Source organism: Centruroides vittatus, unplaced genomic scaffold (assembly GCF_030686945.1).
Source record: "Centruroides vittatus isolate TY-2023 unplaced genomic scaffold, ASM3068694v2 scaffold_1014, whole genome shotgun sequence".
In the NCBI taxonomy this organism is placed as follows: domain Eukaryota; kingdom Metazoa; phylum Arthropoda; class Arachnida; order Scorpiones; family Buthidae; genus Centruroides; species Centruroides vittatus.
The window spans coordinates 967945-993061 of NW_027122665.1; the positions used below are offsets into that span (position 1 = coordinate 967945).

Sequence of the window (25117 nt, forward strand, 5' to 3'; positions counted from 1 at the left end):
TAACGTTGAAAAAAAGGACGTACTCAAAGAATTTAGATAAATCAAACTTAATTATTATTCTAATGTTTTTAATATCATATTTACTTGAAAATAGCCTAAGTATATTTAAAATAAACAAAAATAAATCAAAAAACCATACCTGAATTAAAATAAGGGTCTAATAATGTCCATTGTTTTTTATGTTTCTACTATTTTTCCATATCTCAATAGCTTCAACAGAAATGCAATGAAAATTCTTAAAATATATTTGTAGAATTCTGTACATTCATAATGAGTTTTTAAAAGCTGAAACTGGTTAAAAATTTATATCTCACACTATTAACAATTTTTGTAATAACTATTAATATATTATTATTACTATTAGAAATAATGATGTTTAAAAAAATCAAACACTTATTTTTTCCATTTAACATATTTTTCTGTTTAATTATTCTTAATTGTATCACCTGTAAAGTCATTACAACTTCATTATTTTGCCAGTACTTTTCATTTCTGTAAAAGTTATACACATTATTTAAAAGTTCTTGAAAATTAAAATTTGGAAAAATTTCTTGTTGTATTGTTTCTATTTTCAATTGTCATACATAATGTTTTTAAGCAAAAAATTTTGGTCAGTAAATCGTTCATATAAATATTCTTCATACAAAACTTCTATTGTGCAGTATTTTTCCATTTTGAAGTACCTTATAGTTTTTTTTTTACTCTATGTTCATAGTTTTATCTTAATATGTTAAAGTCGCAAATATATTAAAAATTTGCTGAAAAATGTTTGTAAAAAAAAAATTTATTTGATGTTAAAATATAATTAATAGGAACATTACTTAAAACTTTTTAAAACCTATGCTTAAAAAACAAATATATATATTAGAAGATTGGAAATTAGTAGATGGAAAATTAATTTAGAATTAATTTCTGTTAAAATTACTAATTAATGAATAATATGTATTTATAAATTTTAATAACTTTTTTTTATATCAATAGACTCATTTACATAACACAAAGGCTTAAATATATAATAAATCATTACAGACATAAAAAAAAAAAAAAATTTTATACGGCTCAATGCTTATTATATACTCTATACCAAGGGGTCACCAAACTACGACCCGCTCTGTACCAGGGGACACCAAACTACTTATCCGGCCCATTGCCACACTATGCCACAAATGAGCTAAAATATAATTATTTACATGGAAACATCATAGATTGTAGATAAACTTACTGTGTAAAAAATTAAAATAATTGCAAGTAAAAATGCAAAATTGGTCCAGTCTGATTTTTTCGTCTGACAGTAATATAATTTTTAGATAAATCAGTGAAATATAAACTTTGGTGTCTTTTTGTGACATTGGATATCAGAGCGCTTTTTGTATAAGTACCGGTACCACAATGAAGTTTCTAAGAAAAGTGATTATGCTTGCTGCAGCGATCATGTTTGTGTATTGGTAAATAAATATGTTGGTTGTCTTTATTTTTTGTGTATTCAGTTATGTTGAATACACAAAACCGTTATGCAGCTTGTGCTTGTCCTTCTCTCAGTTATCTAGCTCACCATGAAAAAGTTTGGTGATCCCTGCTCTATACTAAAAAAATAAAAAATTATTATTATTATGTTGGGTTATGTGAGTTATACTCGGTTAACACCAGTGGCTGTGTACTATGCCAGACCAAAGTCAAGGTATAGTAACCAAAACAGAAATTAAAAAGTGTATCAGTGTGTGTCTGTATTCAGGAATTTCCTAATGATATGACATGTATTCAATATAGTAGCCTTCTGTAGTGTGATTAAGTGTTTCTATTCAATTGTAATGTGCCCAGGCTTTTGTGTAGTGTGTGTGGTATGACACCTGTAGAGGAGAGAACGACAGATACAGTACAATAAGCACCCTATCCATCCTCCACAGATACCTTATTTCCTGGGCAAGTTCTGTGTACTTGCTGACTTTTTCAGTGCATGTGTTTTGTATATTGTGAGTGTTTGGAATGGATATGTCTATAATGTATGTGATTTTATTGTGTTTGTCAATGAGTGTGATGTCTGGTCTGTTGTGGTAAATTGTTTTATCTGTGATTATGGCTCTGTCATAGTACATTTTGTGCATGTTGTTTTCCAATACTGTCTGTGGAATGTATTTGTAGTATGGTTCATGGATGTCTACTAATTTGTGTTTCTTTGCAAGCTCTTGGTGTATTATATTTGCTACTTAATTATGTCTATGTAAATAATCTGTCTGTGCCAAGAGCTTGCAACCAGAGGTGATGTGTTGTATAGTTTCTGGCATGATGTGACATTTTCTGCATGTGTCATTTGTGAGTGTTGTATCTTTGAGTATGTGTTTTCTGTAGTTTTTAGTATTTATGACCTGATCCTGTATGGCAATCATGAATCCTTCCGTCTCCCCAAAGAGGCATCCCCAAGCTAACCAGCTGTTTCATGCAGTTTTGTCAACAAAATCCTGGGCCAGGTCATAAGGATGCCTGCCATGGAGTGCCTTTCGAGCCCACAATTGCTTAATGGTGTCTGTGCTTTTCATATGTTGTGTTGTGTCCGTATGACATGAGTGTAAGTTTAATGGTGTGTTATTTGAGTCTGCTAGAGTTACAGCTTTATGTAATTGTGATGTTTCTTGTTTTTTGTAGAAAAACTCTCGCAGTGATTGTATTTGTTTGTAGTGAAGGTTAACTATGTCAATCAGATCCACGTCCGCCATCTTTACGTGGAAGGGTTAATCTTTCTGTGGCGGATTTAGGATGATGTTGTTTATGCTTAGTAAGTGTAGTTCTTGTTTTTCTTTGGAGTTGCTCAAGATCTGTGTGAGTCCAATGTATAACTCCAAAAGAATATGTGAGTACTGGGATGACATATGTGTTTATTGCTTTAACTGTGTGTTTTGCATTTAACTGTGTTCTGAGAATAGCATTTAACTTACTTTGGTATTCTTTAATTAATCTTTGCTTTATTTGTGCATGTTCTGTTAGTTTGGCCTGCTGGAATCCTAAATACTTGTAGAACTAGCCCTCTTCCATGGATTCAATAATGTCCCCATTTCCAAGTGCAAAATCTTCTTTCTTCAGGATTCCTTTTTCTATGTGAAGTGTTTTGCATTTGTCTAGACCAAACTCTATTTGTATGTCCTTGGTGTATGAATGTGTGATTTGTAGGAGTTGATGAAGTTGTTTTTGTGTGGATGCATAAAGTTTTATGTCATCCATGTACATGAGATGTGACAGTGTAAACTGTGTTGTTTTTTCATGTCTGATATTGTAACCATATTGCGTATTGTTTAACATGTTGGATAATGGGTTCAAGGCTAAGCAGAACCAGAGAGGACTCAAGGAATCTCCTTGAAAAATTCCTCGCCTAATGAATATTTGGTTTGTTTGTATGGAAGTGTTACTAACGTAGAGAGTAACACTTCATATGTAGTGTTGTTCTCCAGTGCTGCATAGTGTTTTGGAAGAATGTAATGAGTGATGGATGTATTTTGTACATGTGTAGAATATATAGCAGCCAACTGTGTGGAACACTGTCGAATGCTTTTCTGTAGTCTATATATGCCATGTGTATGTTTCGGTGTTGTTTGTGTGCTTGCCGTAGAATGACTGAATCTATGAGTAACTGTTCTTTGCATCCCTTGTGATTTCTACGGCAACCTTTTTGTCGTTCCGTAAGAATGTTGTGTTCTTCAACATGTTTGTATATTTTGTTTGCAATACAGGATGTCAATAATTTGTAGAAAGTGTTGGAAGACATGTAATTGGTCTGTATTGTGTAGTGTCTGTGGTATTGTTGTTTTTAGGTTTCATGTAGGTGATGCCCTGAGTAAGAAATTTTGGCATATCTTGTGGATTGATGATGATGTGTGTTAGGTGTTTAGCTGGTTTCTAGTGCAGTGATGTAAATTTTTTGTACCAGAAATTGTGATTGCTGTCTACACCAGGTGTCTTCCAGTTGTGTGCGTAACAGCACTAGACCAAAGAGAAGACCAATAAGTGTGAGTTCTTCTGTTGGTGTGCCACTGTGCTGTGTATCAGTATTTGTTTTGTTACTAATTTGTCTGTAAAAGTTTTTTCATTGTTTGTAAATAATTTATTTTGTTGTTTTTGTAATGAACATGTTTTGTATCATTTGAGTCTACATGCTTTGGCTGCGAGTTTTCGTTTTAGTGAATCAATGTACTCCGTAATGTGTGTTGTGAAATTCATGTTTTGTGTGTGTTTTGTTCTCTTGAAAATGTTTTTGAGTTGTTTCCTTAATTTGGGTGCTATGTTGTTTTTAGTGTATTGTGTCAGCCTGCCTAATTTCTGTCTAATGTCATTTATTTGTGTTTCTATTCTTCTCTGCCAGGCAGGCTTGTGATAGAACTGTGTTTTGTGCGTATCTGTCTACAATTGTATTTTCAGTCCATGGTGTGTCCAACCTTAGGTTGGACACACCATGGTTGGTTCCTCACATTTGTTGAGGGCATTGTAGTAGCCATGCTTGGGCCAGTGCTGGTTTTGCCACTGGTAACAAAGGGAGACTGTGGCTTATTTTTCAAACGTGAGCCTCTGCCTAACCCACAAATGCAAACCTTGTTAACCCGGTCAACATCCGACGGTATCATACTTAAATCTGGTTACTACCATGATAAATATCTCCACAGAATGTGGGTGTGGTCACTCTTATCTTCATTTCTCCCCATACACCTTATTGGCATGGGTGTCCCTACCAGGAGCTTGTGTTCCAGCCTGCATTGCTCTACGGTTCAGTAAAATTACTGAGCTCTCCCACCACCACCAGGTGGTGACCACGGGAGAGTTATTATTATTATTATTATTATTAAAATATTCCTATTAAAAAAAAAAAAAATTCGCAGTTTTTCATATAATATGCAAAATATAAATATTAATTCCATTTCTAAATATTGTAAATTTCAACATATGAATTTCAAATGCATTAAATTTTATTGTACAATATATTTCTAATTTACTTCATTCAATTAATAACTGGATTATTTCCAATTATATTCAGGCAATAACTTGGTAGTTAAATTTATGTTAAGTATATTAACTTCAGATAAGAGGAATAAAAATATGGAATTAATAAACAAAGAAATGGAGAAAACTGTAATCAGAAAGAATGAAGATCAGTAAGCATAGTTTATCATAAGATTAATAGCAGTCAGCTGATATCTAATCCATTGTTAGAGCTTACAAGACACAACTGATTTTTATCATTTATAAAAAATATGAGCCTAGATTTGATCTTGAACCTTTCAACATATAATATGAAGAAGTTCCATTACTATAGTCATTAACTAATCAAAATTATTCAAATAATTTATTGTTTTATTTCTGAATTTAAAGACTATCTCACAACAATGAAATAATAAACAGCATTTATGCACCAAAATCACAATACAGACAATATTTAAATAATGAAACTATTTTGCATAAAAGAATCCCGTAAAATTTCAATGTTAATTAATTTTTATTTCATATAAAATTATATATTTTTGACAGAAGTTTCTTATTATTTTTGTATAAGTAAATAATTTCTTAATTTTGTATTCAGACTTTATCACATTCATTTACTACAAAATATTTATTGATAAAATAATTATTTTATAGAAAAGTTGTTTAAAATAAAAATATGAACTGTAATAATCTACAGTTCTGCTAACTGCACTTCAAAAATTATTGTTTTAGAGCTGAAATATTATTTGATATATCATAAAAACATATCAACATTTCCAATCAATTGTTCTTCATTGTTCAATTTTCTTGGAATATAACATAAGATTTTCTTATATCATTTAATATAAAATAATGCAGTTCATAAAAAAATCTAAATGAAGTTTAAGAATGTTAAAGCATTATTTTTTCATCTGCTTATATTTATACAGTTAAACAGTACTAACTCAAAAGTTCTTGGCATATTGATGTAAAACTACATTATTTACTGATTATAGAATTGATTGATGTGTTTATTATTATTGCTGTCTATCAATATTACTTTTGATTAAAAAAAATAATAATAATTTCGAATAAAATTTAGATATGGCTATTTTAATTAATATTTGCCATACAAAGGGTGCCTTACATAAAACTAATTCCACTCACCAACTGAATCAAACCAGGCTGCCTTAAACAACAAAGCATTGGTTATGCAAGTTTTCATAATGTTTTGTGGATAAAAATAAGTTTTCAGAGAATTTCTTTGTCTAATATTATTTTGTCTTATTTGTCTCTCTTTTTTTTCCAATAAGTTCATAACAATTTACTCAATTAATGGGGCTGGTTTTATGTGAGATACACACATTAGTTAAAAATCAGTACATATTTAGAAAACTTCTTACAATGCACCTTTATGTAATAAAAGAAATTACTTCAAATCTAGTTTGGTCAAAAGCTTTTTCTTATACAGTAAATGGCAAAATTCAGGAAACGCCTGGCTATTTTATGATGCATTAGCTAAGCCAGGTAGAAATTCTTTTCCTTGTACAATACAAGAAAACAAAAACAATTTTTCAAATTATCCCATTTTCGACTTATTGTTGGCTGAACCAAAAAGTATTTAATAAAAAAGGATATCTTCAAATCAGAAAAAAAATTCCATTTCAGAATGCAAATTTTGTTGCTTAGAAAAACTTCTCAGCCAATTCTAGTGTCAACCAAACAATACTGTACAAAAGGACAGTAAATTGTTTGGTTGCAGTTGTAGTGTGTAAAGCAACACAGAGATAATGTGAATTGGGTTTTTGACAGTATTTTTGGCCATCAACATCAGCTCGCATCACACACAATAAGCATGACAAAGTATATGACTAAAGAAAGAATTTTTTTGGTAAATAATTATAACAGAAATAATGATTTAAAGGAAATAACCAAGCCTTTCATGCTTGGTACGTGAATTGGCCAATTACTACTCATTCTGTAATATAAAAATTGTTACAAAAATTGAAACAAGAAGGAAGTATCTGCGACAAACCTCAACTTGGCCGCAAGAAAACTGCAAAAAATAAAAATAAAAAACTCATTGACATTGTAGCACAATTAGAAAACTTGTCTTTCTTCCAGTAAAGTTGCATCAGAATCCAGTGTAACACAAAGGTTTGTTTTCAGGAATTTACATGAATTCAAGTTCACTCCCAACAAGCCGCAAATTCACCAGGGACTGAAGCCTAATTGACAAACTACACTTAGAATTCTGCCATTGAATGTATGAAAAACTAATTACTAAATGGGGTACTAAATAAACAGAATTGTTGTATATGGGCAAAAGAAAATTCCTATTTGATGCAGGAGCTGCAAGACCTCAACCGTCCAAGAGTGATGGTTTTGGTGTGGGATTTACAAAAAACCTTGTAATCCAGCCATATTTTGTGAGAATTCAGAAACTAGGAAAACATATTTAAACTTGCTTGAAAACTATGTACAATTGTGGCTTGATTTATCTTCCTTTGGAAGCTGAAACTTAATTTTCCAGCCAACTTTGTGCAAATAGTACAAAAATGAATAAATCAGGAATTTGGCGATAACTGCATTAGACATGCAGGGATATTTATAATATGACCTCCAAAATCTCCAAACTTGATCCTTTGTATTTTTTCTTAAGGGACACACAAAAGATATCATATATGTCAAAACCCCTTAAAACTTAGCTAAATTAAAACATAAAATTACATTTGCAATCAGAAAAATTATTCCACTTCAGACCACTTCAAAAAATACAGTAAAATTTCCCTTAACAACTACATTCTTATGTTTTAAGTCGATTGTTTTTATGATGAATGGTAAATCTTTTAACAAGATTATATAAAATTCATAATTGTTGTATAATTCATATATTAATTAATACATATGTATGAAAAAGCAGAAAATGCTCCAGAAACATAAAGTAGATAACTTAAAAACTTTTTGAATACATACATTATTGCTTGTGTTCATTAATGTTATCAATACATAACATGTTTCTTTATAGTCCAATTTCTCTAAGCATTATTTTAATAAATGCATTTTATATAATTTTCCTGTATTTGTATTTAAAAACATAATTAACTATATTTAAAAAAGTTTTGAATCTGAAAATAATGTCATTAAAGACATCTATCATTATATAACAATAGATATCTTTAATATTTTATTTGCTTTAATAATAAACATTTTAAAAATAAATTCTTTCCATAAAATTTACATTTGTTTAAGGTTTACTTAATAACATATCATATATTATATTATATTATAATTATTATTGCTGATATATCAACAATATATTCAAAATATGATTAAAAAAATCCTGAACTCTCAACATACTTTCAAACTTTTCTAGTATTTCATACAGGAAATTAGCTAGTTCAAAAGCATGTTCAGAATTTAGTTTTTTTTTAAAATCAGATTTCATACATTTCTTATGTTTGTAATCATTATTGAAGGTAATAGTATTTTTGTTTTAGTTATTATATCTACATAAAAAAGATTACATATTGACTATACATATATATGAGCATGTGTGTGTGTGCGTATATATCTATTATATATAATATCTTCTTATAAGTACATCTTAAAAACACAAATAATTTTAAAAATCAGTTAAATTAAAAAGAAGAATAAAAGTAAATATTGTAAATTTGTGTAATTGTAGATTGAAAATAATTTTATATCTTGTGGTATGTATGTAATAAATATGGTTAACAAGTATTACAGTATCAAATGATAGAAAATATACTGAAAAATACAACATATGGGAATATCAATACAAATTACAAACTGTAATTTCTTACCTGAAAATTAAGTATACCAAATAAATATTTGTAAAATGTCCTTAATTCTGTACAACCACCATCCAAGAAATCATGTCAAATTCTTTTATTTCTTCACAATACACTACATAATAATAAATGAATTATTGACAAATTACTATATTACAAGCAACAACTTACATGCACTTAATATTAGAAAACTAAATATTCAGATATAAAACAACCATTATAATAAATGCAAATACAAATAGTAAGAGTAGATTTTTAAAAAATATTCTTTTTTTGTGCACCTAAGGGTATGTTTAACTTTATTTATAGACAGACACTTTCAATCTATTACAGTCATCTTCAAGTATTAATTTGATTATAAAAAAAATTCAAAGATATATAAAACTTTCATCTTAAAATTTTCAACTAGAATAAAAATTTTATAATTTATTTATTCTATATTTAATTCAGTAAATAACATTTAAAAAAAATTATAGACAATAATTTTGTCTACTGTTTTATTAAGTACAGCCCAATAGTCTTAAAATGTATAATCTGATTGTCTCTGCATAATCCTACATAACATTGATAGAAAACTGAACGTTCTTAAAACAGATCAAGAACATTCAGCTTTACATTATATTAAAATTTATACATTTTTATATATATTTAAATTAAAATGTTTAAAATGCGATAGTGTATAATACATTAAAATATAAGAGCATTTTAGAAAAAATTCGAAAAGTCTAATTTAGCATTAGATTTAGACTTAATTAATTTATTTAATTCACATTTGATAAAATTATTGCAATAAATAAATATGTTTAAACTGCTCGTGGTTGTTAGCGGTATAACTTGTTTACCGTTCTGCTGGCTTGAAAAGCAAACAGAGAGAGAGAGAGAATGTGTTTTTAAATCTGACTTCTCAAGAACCATTATAGAAAACTTCATCTATTTTAACAAATTTTAAATTATTTTGATATATTTCATAATTGTTTTAAAAAATATTTTGTGAATTCAAAATTCTAATTATTGTGACCACCACAATTTTTCATATATATTCAATGTATATTCATGTATATTCTACTACTGAAAATTGATAGAATGGAAACTAAACTTTAGTATAATCCACACCACTGTAATCCCATGCCTCCAGAGTAGATGTTGAAAGCATGAAAATTACTGGTATACAGTTTAGATGTCATCTGAAGCATTAAAGAATCATTTTATTCTGTTTCATTCTATTAACAATTCATTGTAGATCCATATAAACAACCAAGACTAAATATTCCATAGTAAACAAATCATCAAATGCCTGACTATTTGGCTATATATAGTTTTGAATTATATTTTGAAAAGTAGACAGTTAGAACACTATCTAATACTAATACAAGGTATGATCAAAATATACAGAAACTTATTTTATTTTATGGAGACTTTTATGTGTATTTGAGCAAGACTTGAAAAAGTAAGAAAATTAATGTTCTCTTAATGCCAAACCAAGTTTCAAGTTTCTTGCATTAGGTGTCAGTCTACAACAGCATTATTAGTGATTCATGTTCTAAAATTGTGCAAGATGACCTGTTTCAAAGAGTGGTGTATATGCATCAAATTTTGCTTTAATCGGGAAAAAACAGATCAGAAACTGTTAAAATGATCAAGAAAGCTTTTAAAAAAATGCCATAACATGTTCAAAGATTTATAAATGATATAACAGATTTAAGTTGTTACTTGTCAACTAAAGATCTAAGATCAGGAATGGCATTGACACCCACTTTCAATCACACAAAAAAAAAGGAAGAAATTGCCACCTTGATGAAGCAAAATTAGAAAACAACAGCATAAAAATATGGCATAAGAGACTAACATTTCTCTATTCAATAGGACTTTACCTACTGTATTGTATTAAAAAAATAAAAAAATAATTAGTAAATCCAATCTCTATAAAAGCAATCATGTAGGACATTTTGAACATTTATTGCAGGTTTATCTAGTAACAATCATCAGTAATAATGTATATATATTATCTGCAAGTACTTAATATTGTGTCTATTTGCAAGCATCTTTTTTTTTTTTGTAAAACATTAATTTCAGACCTATGTTTTATAGGACCTTTTTGATTTCTTTTCAAGTGAGGAAGCATTCCTCCAAGTTAGTTCAAGTAATTAATCAGTCATCATACAATAACAGAAAAATAGTACATTAGAAAGAATATTTATTTAACAAACATTCAGGATAAGATTAATTCAAGACAGATGATTTAGATAATTAAAAATAATTCAAAAATTAGTCATTTTTTTCCCTTCTTTTCTTCCCTGTTTTTCCTATTTACTTTAAGACATTTATTCTCCTCTCAGAATCTTTTTACTTTTTCCTGTTATATGATTTTAGAAACTATTGATTAAATTACAAACAAAATAATTCCCAAGAAAAATTATTTTTCAATTATAAGTGAACTATAGAACCATCTTGTTTTAGTTTTTTCCACTATATATTTTTTGACAGTTGATTTCCTTTTTGATAAACATTTAAAAAATATATTTTTGTCTATTTCATCTTCTCATTAAAGTATAAATTACATTTTAATATTGATCACACCTCACTATCTAAGTAGAATCCTGCTGTTAATAAAATCAAATATTGTGTCTTTATTTTCAGAAACTATTATTAATAAAATTCACAAGTCAGATAAATTACAATAAATAGCAACTATTTCAGAGTATATTTGAAGCTACATATAATTTGACATTATCTATATTGCCTTCTATGAAAGATTATTATAATAGTAACATGTCATTGTTAATTAATACAGGCAAAAACATATTTTTGTTTCTGTTTAGCTCCTAGAAACTTCTTATATAAACTTAGAAAATTAAAATTAAAATTCCTATTTTCTGAATCAATTCATCGACTTTAAATTAACCATTTCCAATTCAATCTTACCTAATGAATAAATGAAAATAGCTTGATTCTAATTATTGAGCCTTCGGATAACCAATTTTATATATTTCTAAAGTACGGCAATTAGATTAACACACCAATTCACATAATGATGTAAGAAATATTTTCCAAATTCTATAATGTTTAAGGTATAAATTATCATGTATTCATTAGAACCAGCTATGAAATTGGTATTATATTTCTTATTACCAATTATTCTATAATTTTGACTCTTTACAGTTTTCTGACATTAACCATTTCTTTGCTGAGTATTTTCAAATCTCTCGATTCATCCTCAAATTTTTTCTTTAATGTTTATTATTTCAAATTTTATAATCTTAATTCCAAATTTTTCTTCTCCTTTTAAAAGTTTTTCATATTATATTACTGTTATTTTTTCATTACCAAGCATTATCCTCCATATATTCTAAAAGATACTGCAAGCATTATCAGAGAGAGAAATCTGAAATTCATATACAGTTTATAATTAACAAATCAATTTACGCAAAGCAGAAAAAACAATTGGTCTGGAAAGAAAAAATGTTATTTTCTTTTTTCTTGTAAAATAGTGTCTTATTAATATTTAATATATGACAAAAATAAAAAAGTTGAGCATTAAAATCAGAAATTTACAAAATTTGTATAAATATGAAAATTATAGGCTCAGTATTTAACAATTGGAATAACTAGTTCTCACAATACACAATAAAGTTTACTATTTTATTTTTGTCACCATATAATCTTGTTAAATTTTATTGTTGGCTGCGATTTGAAAAAATTGTAGACCTATAAATTCCCACTGTCGTCTGTCCATCCTTCCTTAATCTCGAGAATGAATTTAGATAGATAAAAGCAGAAATCAGATATGAAAAGATTAAGGGAGGCCCCGATTAACTATATATGAACTTCTGATGCAAACTGGAAGTCAGATTATTTCAATTTAAAAATTTTTCCCTCAAAGGAGTTAGACAGATGACTGTATGACACTATTGCTAACAAGAAAAGTATGATGTACAGGGCAAGACACTACTAATATGAGGTGGAGAGCATATATTTTAAATTAAATAAATTTAAAAAATATGATTAAAAATTGCAGATCATCATTGTGACAATGTCACAATAAATAACTGTTCGTTAATTTTATAATAATAAGTCCTGATTAAACAATAAAACTTTAATATATGTTTTAACTTTATTTCATTAAATGCTTTTTCTAGAGTAAATTTCAAGATTTATTCAAATTTTTTTCAAATTTACTCTATTATTACAAATTTAATTCATATAAAAATATAAAAAATAACTGTAAGGAACTTTAAATAAAATAAATAAGAGTATGTAAAAGTTTTATTACTGCTGCTGAGTGATGTTAACCTCAGTGTCATCAATTTATATTTAAAATTATTTATTAATACATTTCAGCTTATCTTAATTTCATGTATACTAGTATTGTATCAAAACTGTACCATGCTATATGTTAGGGGTGACTAAAACTTCTTATGACAGGAGCTATATATCAGCCATCAGAAACACATGAGAGATGCATTGGAATAGTACTTAATAATTTATTAAGTGACATTTTCCATGCTATTTCCAGCAGTTTAATAACACTCAATGAAACTAATGTTTTCATCTATATGAAGTGGCATGCTTCAGGTTTTAACTTTCAGAAATCATTTATTAAACTATTTCTTCTGGAAATAGCGTGGAAGATGTGACTTATCATTTGTAAGCCCTAACTCATGATGTATAACAGAGATGGGCAACCTTTTTCTATGTAAGGGCCGCATTTTAAAACTTTTGAACTGACATGGGCTGAATACAAGAGAAAAGAGAAAAAAATGCTGGTAAATCACAATTATTTATTCATATATAATTATAAATTAGCATATGTATACTTAATTTGGCTTCTGGAACTGATGTAAATGTAAGATAAAAATATTTGGTTAAATATTAGTCACTGCTAGTTTTAAATTAGTTTTGATGTATCTGTTTGCCAGTTTCTTGTTTTAATTTTTACTAAATTCATTACAGAAAAACTATTCATATACATAAGTTGTAGAAATAACATTTGAATTTTTGCTGCATACTTCCTTAAGCTGGGAAATTGATATATTTATTTATATATTTTATGCGGGCTGCAAAAAATATTAATGTGGGCCGCAGGTATAGAATTATGGTACTTAATATTATATACAGTGTAGTTAAAATACAGAATGTTCCAAAATATATATACAGTTTAAATTTTAATAACTTCACATTTATTTTCTTAATTTTAATTTAATAATTATCTAATATACAGTGTGAGGACCGGCTTAAACCAGCCAGTCTGATTTTAAAATTTTATTGTTCGAATCCCCTCGAGAGATAACGATCAAAATCAGAGATAGCGATCAAGATTCAAAGGATGTACAGCCTTCCGCTGTCAAACCCGCTTCCCTCCTCTCCGGATCCGACTTCTGAGTCACGGAGCCCGACTCATCACCCTCTGTCGCGATTGGTGATCGCAGTGGACGAGATCGGGAATATATAAGGGGGGAGATATCTGAGAACAGGGGTGGCTGAACGTACGAAGACGACGAATGTCTCGACGAAACCGAAACCGTATCGAAGGTCAACCCCGAAGACGCCAGAGCCGCCGACTACAAGCCGCCAAGCCCAATCCTTCCACCCACCGCCAGAGCCAAAGAACGATCGATCCGCCTTCCCAGCGACAATCTGTCATACGATTATTGTCACTACTTCAGAAGACGAGGTATGATTCCCCCAACCATTGTGAACTCTCTCTCTCACACGATTAGGGACGGAATGCGTAGCTTCCTTGTATTAGGTTCTTTATCTAAATAAATCATTATCTGTGCTATCCTGTTATTACGGATATTGCCTTGTCTTATCGACGACCCCACACACTCCCTCCACTCGACCTGACAATTCATTAACCTATCCCGACGAGTCGGGATATCGTGAAAAATTTAGCCATCCTTGACAGTGGGGTGGGTCTTGCCGACCTGTTCGCCAAAGAAAAAGGAGGTACGACTCGCGTCCTACCTCCCGGCGTTTCCCACATACAGCAAATATTTGAAAATGAAATCTACATTATAAAATTATTATATTAAAATTAAGAAAATACAGATAGAAGTTATTAAAAATCAAAGTGTGTAGACTATTATTATAGTATTTTAGTTACTGTTAGACAGTAAATATCATTATTACTTTAATTTGCTGGTACCCAGTACATGCCATATAACAGTCAACAAACTTGCAAAAAGTATGTAAGTAGTACTACTTTACAAAATTAAATGTGTGGAAATATTACAAATGTCTTCTTTTAAATCTTAACATCCTTTTCACACTTTGGGAACTAACTGTCTTTACGGAGGAGTTGACCTTCCTTTTTAGGCTACTCTTCCACCTCAATATGTAAAATATGGTTAAAAATATTCCCAAGGTTTTTGGCACAATCATTAAATTTAATTTACAAATTAAAAAATGTAATTATAATGTGGTTTTTCCCCCCCTCCCTGCATGTAAGCTATATGTTACTACTGCGAAGCTCATCGACCAGCATGTACAGTACATATTGTATACTTTCTTTTTGTAATTCTACTCATGTTTATGTTATTCGAGCTACCCTTAGAACTCTCTTCTCTGTAAGGAACAAGTGGTTCCAATTCTCATCTATAACCGAAAGTACCAAAATGCATGTTTACCTCCATAATTTTAGGCCAAATGGCCAGCAATGGAAAGCAATCATCTACAATTTTGTTATCAAGAAAGTCTTCCTAATTATTACTGTATTTTTCGAAAAAGCTTTCCATCACTGTATACTGTTTTTCTAATGATTATCTTAAGCAATGCAAATGCCCATGGGGTCCCATGGGGCCCCACAGTTGCTCTTATTCTTCACACTTTCCTATCTTCCTTACTTCCTGTTCCAACTAACTTCTTCTCTTTGCTAATCTCTTCTTTCCATTTCTTTAGGGCAAAAGTCTGACATAAAGATCAGACAGCTCTCTACCTCCTTTAAGTAATATAAAGTAATTATAATGTGACAGGATAAAATTCACATTACAAAATTAAATGTGTAGAATGTATGAATTACATCCTGGCATATTGTAATTATATTTTTTAATTTAGTATGTACCACATTTATAAAAAGAAACTGTATAAGTATACATGAACCACAATAAAAATCTAGAAGAGTTGTATTCAGCCAATGGCTATATAGCATTGGCAAAAACAAAAATACTGGCAGACTCTCAAAATGGAGGATATTAAAGTGTATGGTAAAATTAAACTCAATTCGAGAGAAACAAAAAAAAATTAAAAGAACTTTCTTTTGTATATCTTAAGTTAATCTAGTATGTTTAGCAGAGTAGTTGCAGATAACACTAGATGAAAAAGAAGGAATCAAATTATAAATAAAGAAAAAAAGTGATGAGTACAATACATTCCCTTCCTTCTTATTCATAATCTAATGACTAATCTCTTCCTTCTTACACATAATCTGAAATTACCTATAATTTAATTCTCTCTTTTCATCTATTATGTTAACTGGAATTCTTTTATAAGAAAGATTAAATAAAATACACTCTGTTTGGATTAACTAAAAATAAAATAAATAATATTAAAATCTGAAAATACACATGCTTTAAACTAAAAACTTATCAAAGCTAATGTTTTTAAACCATTAAGCATGGAAAAAGTCAAAATTCCTCCGTGTCCAATGCCAAGATTGTTCAAACTCAAAATTTTATGTTGTTTTTTTGCTTTCCCACAAATATTGCAAATTTTGTGTTACAAATTTTTAACTCTAGATTTTTCAATATTTAAAAAAATATATATTGTATTTCTTCAAAATTTTTGTTGAAAAATTATATTTTGTTTGTTATAGGTTCAATGAGGAATATGTTTAAATATTCCATAGACATTTAGAATTACATATTTTTGGTTTCAACATGTTTTAGAGTTAGGTGTTGTTAATTGATTTTTATTTAATATTGGTCTATTCAAAATGCTATTTTACCATTATATAAAAAAAGCTTTTTCACCTAAAATTGATTTTGAGATATTTTTAATGCAGACTGAATACTATAACATAAAAATATAAATAAGATGTCAATGTAGAAAAAAATTGTTCACACACATATACACACTTTTGTACTAAAATTAAAATTCAATAAATACAAAAAAAATTTCAAGGATACAATCTTACATTCAGTAAAATTGCATCTGTGCCAGAACAAGCATTTAACTTAATAAATCGAAATATCAAGGACATATAGTCCAAACACTCCAAATTTGTTATTTTCCAAAGAGCATTATAATAAAATATTGTTGATATATAACTACATCCTCTTTTCTCTAATGGTAATCTTCAAGATTTTTGCTTTATACAAATCAACAATGAGATAAACAATGAATAAAAATATGAAACAAAGTATTATCTATTACTTTATTGGAATTCTTTATATATATAGACTTGGATATAAACTGAGCTTAGATTTAATGTAATCTTATAAAAAAAACATCAAAAGAATTTTTATTCTATGCTAGTCAGCAGGCATATGGAATTGCTGATTCATAACATCAACAAGAGAGAGGAGAATGATATAACCAGTGCCATGTTTCAGCTGCCATTATCCTTAAGACAACTACTAAACATTTAATTAAAATAATAAAAAAATGCAGGGGGAAGAGAGAGAGATTGGCAGCAGTTACTAGAATTTTCTTTAGTGTTTAAATGTGAAATATACTGTCCTGTATAGCAGCCAGATGTTATACTGTCTGAGCCATCTTAATGCACTAATGTTTAGATTGTGTCAGAATAGAGCTTTGAGAAAATTTATTTCTGAAGAATATTCAGATACTCTTTTAAAGAAATCAATCTTTAAATTTCAGTTTGCAATGCACACAATTCAAGGTCTAATAATAATAAGTTATCTATCAATCAGCAATTTTTCTATTTCTATTTATTGCCAAACATTAAGCAATCTCTATTTTTAAATTCCTTTTGAAAATATGATGTACAGCTTTTGTTTTTTAAATTATATGATCATGACCTTTCTATTTATTAGATAAGATGCCTTTCTCAACAGAAATGAAGTTTGCTTTGTCTAACAGAAATCTAGTTTTACTAGACAAAGTACAATGTTAATTTAAATTAGAACTGAAACTACTAATTAGCATAATTTGTTTTACTGACTGCATAATAAAACATGAGGCAGATATTACATAAATTTTGTTATTTGTAAACTTTCATTTAAATATTAAATTACAATTATTATTAAAATGAATAAATCATAGATGTTGGAAAGAAATTATAGTAACTGATGTAATTCCTTAAAAATCAATATAAAGTAAGTACACATAAACACACACATTTTTTTATTTTATTACTATTTGATTTTATTGATTATACTTTAAATCTAGATATAAAGAATGTAATATTTTAGAAAATTTTCATTAAATTTCTGTCATTTAGTTATATATATATATATATAGTAATATAAACAAGTATAAATTTTAAAGAACATGAAATTTTTAATGTTTTAATATTACCTTTGTAAGAGAATGTAATTATAATTTGACTAATAATACAGTTTACATTTTAGCATATCAAATTATTTTTTTATATGTAAGTTAATTTTGTCTGTACAAGAATTAAATGTATGAATCAGTAATGATTATAAATATCTATGTTGTTTCAATTTGTTCACTATAATTTGCTTTAATTGCTACAAATAACTAGTACTATCACAAGTACACCAAGCCAAAATAAATGACTCAGTCAAGAATAAAAAGTGAAACAGATCTAATTGTATACTTAGTTTAATTACACTGAAAATTCAGAATATTTACATTTGTATTCACAATCCAAATCAAGATCAGAGTCAGCAGTTAACTAATCAATAAGTTTGTAAACATTTATTAACTAACTTCCAACTCAGATTCTAGATTGTGAGTTGTGTATATAGACATTAAAAATCTATATCTTTTAAAATATTTTTTTTTTCTTTTTTGGAAATTAAATTACATATCATTGACTAAAGTATAGATGAGTGTTATAAATCCAAAAATACTTGAATGTATCTGATTTACATATATTTTGTTCCAAAAAAATTATTTTAATCTAATTATATATTTGAGTACTTTCTCTAGCCACGTTATATTTATCTCTATGATTATTATTATTAAACAGAATTAATTTAACATCAGTGAAGCTTCATACTCATATATCAGAAATTCAGACAATATTAATTAAAAAAACAAAGTAGTAATTAGCATATATTTTTCATTTCATTTAAATTGAGTAAATTCTTGCAAAGGACTGTTCCAAATAATTTTCATGCCCAAGGCAAGCTTAACAACAGTGCCAATATATTTATATTTCTGTAAACATTATTACATCTTTGTAAAATAAAGATTAAAAATCCAGGATAAAATATATTTGAAGTTTCACTGAACGTCCGTTCACAATCATCAGAACACAATTAACACTAGCAGAGTCGATTTTATAGACAGAGAACAGCCTATAAGGAAAGAATCAACTCCGCTAGTGTTAATTGTGATCTAATGATTCTGAATGGACATTCACCAAAACTTCAAATATATTTTATTTTTTATATTGCCAATATATTTATATTTCTGTAAACATTATTACATCTTTGTAAAATAAAGATTAAAAATCCAGGATAAAATATATTTGAAGTTTCACTGAACGTCCGTTCACAATCATCGGAACACAATTAACACTAGCAGAGTCGATTTTATAGACAGAGAACAGCCTATAAGGAAAGAATCAACTCCGCTAGTGTTAATTGTGATCTAATGATTCTGAATGGACATTCACCAAAACTTCAAATATATTTTATTTTTTATATTGCCAATATATTTATATTTCTGTAAACATTATTACATCTTTGTAAAATAAAGATTAAAAATCCAGGATAAAATATATTTGAAGTTTCACTGAACGTCCGTTCACAATCATCGGAACACAATTAACACTAGCAGAGTCGATTTTATAGACAGAGAACAGCCTATAAGGAAAGAATCAACTCCGCTAGTGTTAATTGTGATCTAATGATTCTGAATGGACATTCACCAAAACTTCAAATATATTTTATTTTTTATATTGCCAATATATTTATATTTCTGTAAACATTATTACATCTTTGTAAAATAAAGATTAAAAATCCAGGATAAAATATATTTGAAGTTTCACTGAACGTCCGTTCACAATCATCGGAACACAATTAACACTAGCAGAGTCGATTTTATAGACAGAGAACAGCCTATAAGGAAAGAATCAACTCCGCTAGTGTTAATTGTGATCTAATGATTCTGAATGGACATTCACCAAAACTTCAAATATATTTTATTTTTTATATTGCCAATATATTTATATTTCTGTAAACATTATTACATCTTTGTAAAATAAAGATTAAAAATCCAGGATAAAATATATTTGAAGTTTCACTGAACGTCCGTTCACAATCATCGGAACACAATTAACACTAGCAGAGTCGATTTTATAGACAGAGAACAGCCTATAAGGAAAGAATCAACTCCGCTAGTGTTAATTGTGATCTAATGATTCTGAATGGACATTCACCAAAACTTCAAATATATTTTATTTTTTATCTTCAATATTGTAAAAATTATGACATTTTTTTTTGTATCCTTCCAACTGAATGCCAGAGACCTTTCTGCTTCATCTCTTGGCACAGACCTACTTTTGCATATATGAAATCTCAGCAATTATTTAATTCTCCTAACAATAGAATCATCTCTACTATTAAATGATCTAAATTTCATCCAAATTTTTTTAAGAACTTGATTACAGCTACAAATTAATTATTTCAATAGAAACAAAATCAAAATAAACCAAAAAATCAACTAATTTCCTAACTAACAAGAACTCAAATTCCATTAATTAATAGAGTACATAAATGAAGTTCAAATGACTCTAAACAACTTCAAAAACATAAAAAATAGCTAATTAGCTCATAAATTGCTAATGTTTAGTAAAAGTATTTTTAGTTAACTTGTGCCAATATATTTATATTTCTGTAATATATATCAATTTATAATAAATATAAACAAACAACCTAAAAGTAACTTCTACTAAGTAATTTAACAGAATCAGTGATACACCCCAAGAGGGACAAAGGGCCCTAGCATCTGCCAAAATTTTCCTCAAATCTTTTCCTAAATAAACTTCAATTTTTTTATTTATATTGTGTGTTGTCTTCTATTTCTACATATGAATTAGCTGTCTTATAAGAGTAAATTTCATCAAATTCACATTAAAAATTTCTCTTATCCAATCAACTCGGCTCCCCAAGATTAAATCCCGAGTGTGCCATCAAACAGATCAATATAAAATTCAAACAAAACAATTATATTATAGAAAAATTTGTAAATTAAATTACATATTACAAATATTTTAGAATATAAATTTAAATATATTATAATCAATGCTAATAACTATTATAGAAAATTTGGTATTCTACAATATATATATAATCTGGAGAAAGTCAGATAGAGCAATAAGGTGAGAAATGAGGTGGTCTTTAGAGGAGTGGGTGAAAGAGACAATGAAGAGGCAAAAATCTAATTGGATGAGACATACGATTCAAAAGGAAGGCCCGATGTTACAGAAGGAATGGTTGCAGGCAGAAAGAAACAAGAGAAAAAGAAAATTAAACTGGTGCATGACTTAAAAGAGGGTAGTTATAAGGAGCTAAAGACAAGAACACAGGATAAAGTAGCATGAAAAAAAAGGTGGTGCTCACCAGACCTGCTATAACTAGCAGAAAACTAAAGACGACAAAATATATTATAATAAATCTAGAAGGATATGGTTCTTTTCTGTTAATGGGATGCCGTCATAACTTTAATTCAACGTGCGATACCATTGTCCACGTCACTCCTCTAAGACCATTGCATTTAACTATTTAGCCCACATGTCCATAGTAGCCCACTCAACTATTTCAGAAGTACTAGTTATATAGTTTTAGGAGGCGCAAGGGATTACCTCCACCTGTCGCCGAGGTGCAAGCGATAGCGAGTACCAAAGCACACAACTAAATGCGAAGCACATAGAATAGGCAATATACCGATGCATGTCAAAAACAGACCTTTGGAGGCAAATATCTGCAAAGAATCAACAATTTTGGGGCAGTGTGAAATCCCTAATTCAGAGCTGGAATCTTATCCGTTGCTATACATATCGACTGGCTTTCCGTTAACAGAAAAGTACCGACTGAAGATATATATATATAAAATGTCTCCTAGAATATATGTATTTTGTCTTCTTCTTTGAATGTATATATATTCAAGAATATCTTCTAAAATTATTATAATATAATATATATATATATATATATATATACTATGATATGTATGCTTTCTACATATAAATTATAAATATATTCTAGATTAATTCTAGAAAATATATATATATGTGGCAGGGATATGATAAAAGTGGGACTTGGTCAAATCCCTAAGGGAGATGATCAATTTACTAAACATGTTAAAATAACAATTCTATAGTCATTTCCCTAAAAAAAAAATAAGTGATTTGATCAAATACCTGTACTATTTTAGTGAAAAGATAAAATAAACACACAATATGTGGAAATAGTGTAAAAAAAGAAGGATATGGATTGAAAATTTTATGCCACTTATGCCAAAAAGAAAAGAAAATTATAGATCAAAGGAAACATGCTGCAAAATACCTAAAAATATCAGCTGAAAAAAATGGAAGATTTTTCATTGAAAAAATCTAAGGACGTGTTAGTGAATTCCACAGTTTTGGTTGATGTACCTAAGGTAGATAGAGGTCCATTAGATGGAAATAATATTACGGGGATAGTATTAGATAAAAAAATGGTTTATACCAAATATATACTTCAGCTGGAATTATAAAAGATTGGCTTCCTAGATATGCTCCTCAAATAGCCACAACCGCATTTACCGAAACCATCCCATCGATAAAGCTAAGTTTGTGAGAAATTGCTAGAAAATTATCTTTATTCGAAGATCAAGAGTTTAAGAAATGTTCCTGTAAAAAATCCAAGTACAATGCAAAACAAATAGATGCACCTTTAAAAAAAAAAATAGAATACTCCATAACTCCATGTGCCACAAATCTACAACGTGTTTCAATAAAAATAAACTTGGCATTATCTCTATCTTTTCATATAAGTACTTCTTATTTTGTTGATTCGTTTTTTGTCATTTCATGAAACCAGTTTAGAGATTTGATCAAATCACTTCATTTAATTGGGGAAATGTCAATATCAAACCTTTATTTTAACATCTTCAGTAAACTGACCAAATCCCACTTTTATCATATCCCTGCGACATATATATTTCTAGAATTAATCTAGAATATATTTATAATTTATATATAGAAAGTATATATATTCTAGAACTACTAGAATATATATAAATTGTAGAATATAGGAATTTTCTATATCAATTGTTGGCATGGATCCGTTATATTTTATATTATTTAAAAATAAAAACATTACCGCACTCACCTAAAATATTTGTAACTTGAGATCCTATCTAAGCCTAATGATATATTCTACAGAATAGAATTTATCGTCTTTTCCATACATTTTCCGAATATATCTTTATCGTTCCTAATTTTAAATGAAATTATTGTTATTTTTTCATTAAAAAATAAACTTATATTTTCAATGATCTAAATACAATACCATAACTGATGACGCAAAACATAACTGCAGACGATAATAATAAACATAGATTTCGACGTTTTGTTTCGAGGTTATTGGATTTATTTTTGTTTTGTATATTAATAATTTTATGTTATTTATATGTATTAGTATGTTGTTAAATTTTTAAAAAATAATTATTTTTGCGTACTCTGCTTAACTCTAATACGGAGATGATGTCGTGGTTTATTTTTAACTTCTCGTGTTAAACGCTGATCGTAATAGTTTATTTCTAATAAAAAATTAAATTCATTCGTGCTAAAAAATATGTAAATATTTAACGAACAAATTATTGTATTTAAGTTTTATTATTTAAATGTCTACTAGAACAGATCGTATTACCAGGACTTATTATACCGGTGTTCAAGTCCTGCAAAATGAGGAAACGTAGCCAGAGAAAAAAAGGATCTTTATTGTTGGCCTAATTTACCTGTACACAATTTACATACTTTATTTGTGTTTTGTGTTTATGATTTAATTGTACTTTCTATTTGCAAAATTTTCTCAACCTTAACACAAAATAAGAATAAAGTGAACTTTTAAGAAATTTGAAGGATTTCTGGGGTTAAAAAACAAGCAGGATCCCGGGATCCCGTTTGAGAAACCCTAATCTAGACAGACGTCTTACAGTATCGTTGGCTTCCCATCCACCAGCGCCAGATGTAGGCGTTTCGGAAAAACGCTGAAATTTTCTCGTTTTTAAAGGTTCGTTAACATCTACAGACACCGTACGTGGCACGTAACAGCACAGACATACTATGTATTATTGTTATTATTATTATTATTAATTATTTTCTCGGTTTCCTTTTTGTATGTATCGGGTTTTCTTGGTTTGTACCGTGTCGCGTGGAATTTTCTTATGATGTCACCTTAGGATACGTGAGAAGCTTTCTGATTGGTCCAGAGTGGGACAATAAGTGAAGCGGACTTCCGGAGAGCGGGAAATATAAATTGAGGGACTCTCACGATTGAGGACACTTTTTGGCTGCTTTTGGATTCGTCGAGGAAGGTTGCCGAGGAAGGGTCAGCAAGGACGTCGGAGTTAGACCGGGAGAACAGGAGTCTAGAAAGGGCGACCACTTTCAGTCGGGAAGCACAATCCGTTTCCATCGTAGTGTAATTGAGAAGTATCAACGAGGGACGTACTTCTGGTGACGTAAATTACGTTCAGGTATCGGAAAGAACTATTAGTTTTGTGAATTAACGTAAAGAAAAGGAACGCTTGGAACTCGAGATCGTGTTGCATTTACTTAACATAATACCGTGATTCGTCGAAGGCTAATATATGCAATTATTGTATAGAAGGAAAATGTGTATGTATATATGTATATAGAGTATTGTAAATTTCGTTAGTTTTAAGTCGTGTATCGTGTAAACTTGAGGGTTAGGAAGCATCTCGCGGTTATTGTACTGTTAGAATAAATTACTGTTGTTTCGCCAAATTCGTGCACGTGTAATTGGTCATTACTTGAGTCCTTAACATACATCCTTATTACATCCGTGGACTTAGATCCATCGGATAATCAACATTGGCGTCCGCGACAGGATATTGATCGGGTTGTTTGTTGTAAAAGGACCGACCAAACGTGCATCTTGTATTAACCCCTCATCCTACTGCCGCTTATATCTGTAATTATAGCCATTGGAATTGTAAATTATATTATTGTAAAACCAAAAGGTTTCGGTAAACTATGGATG

At 28.9% G+C, this 25117-nt stretch overlaps 1 protein-coding gene across 5 annotated transcripts in view; it reads right to left on the bottom strand.

The window, feature by feature from the left end:
• LOC136986145 (myocardin-related transcription factor B-like) overlaps positions 1–23448 on the bottom strand; it is a 103576-nt gene extending 80128 nt beyond the window's left edge. For 2 of the 5 annotated variants that reach the window (XM_067283625.1, XM_067283621.1), the window contains exons 1-2: positions 23222–23393; positions 8766–8868 (exon numbers count right to left, since the gene is read on the bottom strand). The gene's annotated coding sequence lies outside the window, so the exon portion shown is untranslated. The other 3 variants (XM_067283622.1, XM_067283620.1, XM_067283626.1) reach the window with 3 other exon arrangements.
• Between the last annotated feature and the right edge of the window lie 1669 nt (positions 23449–25117).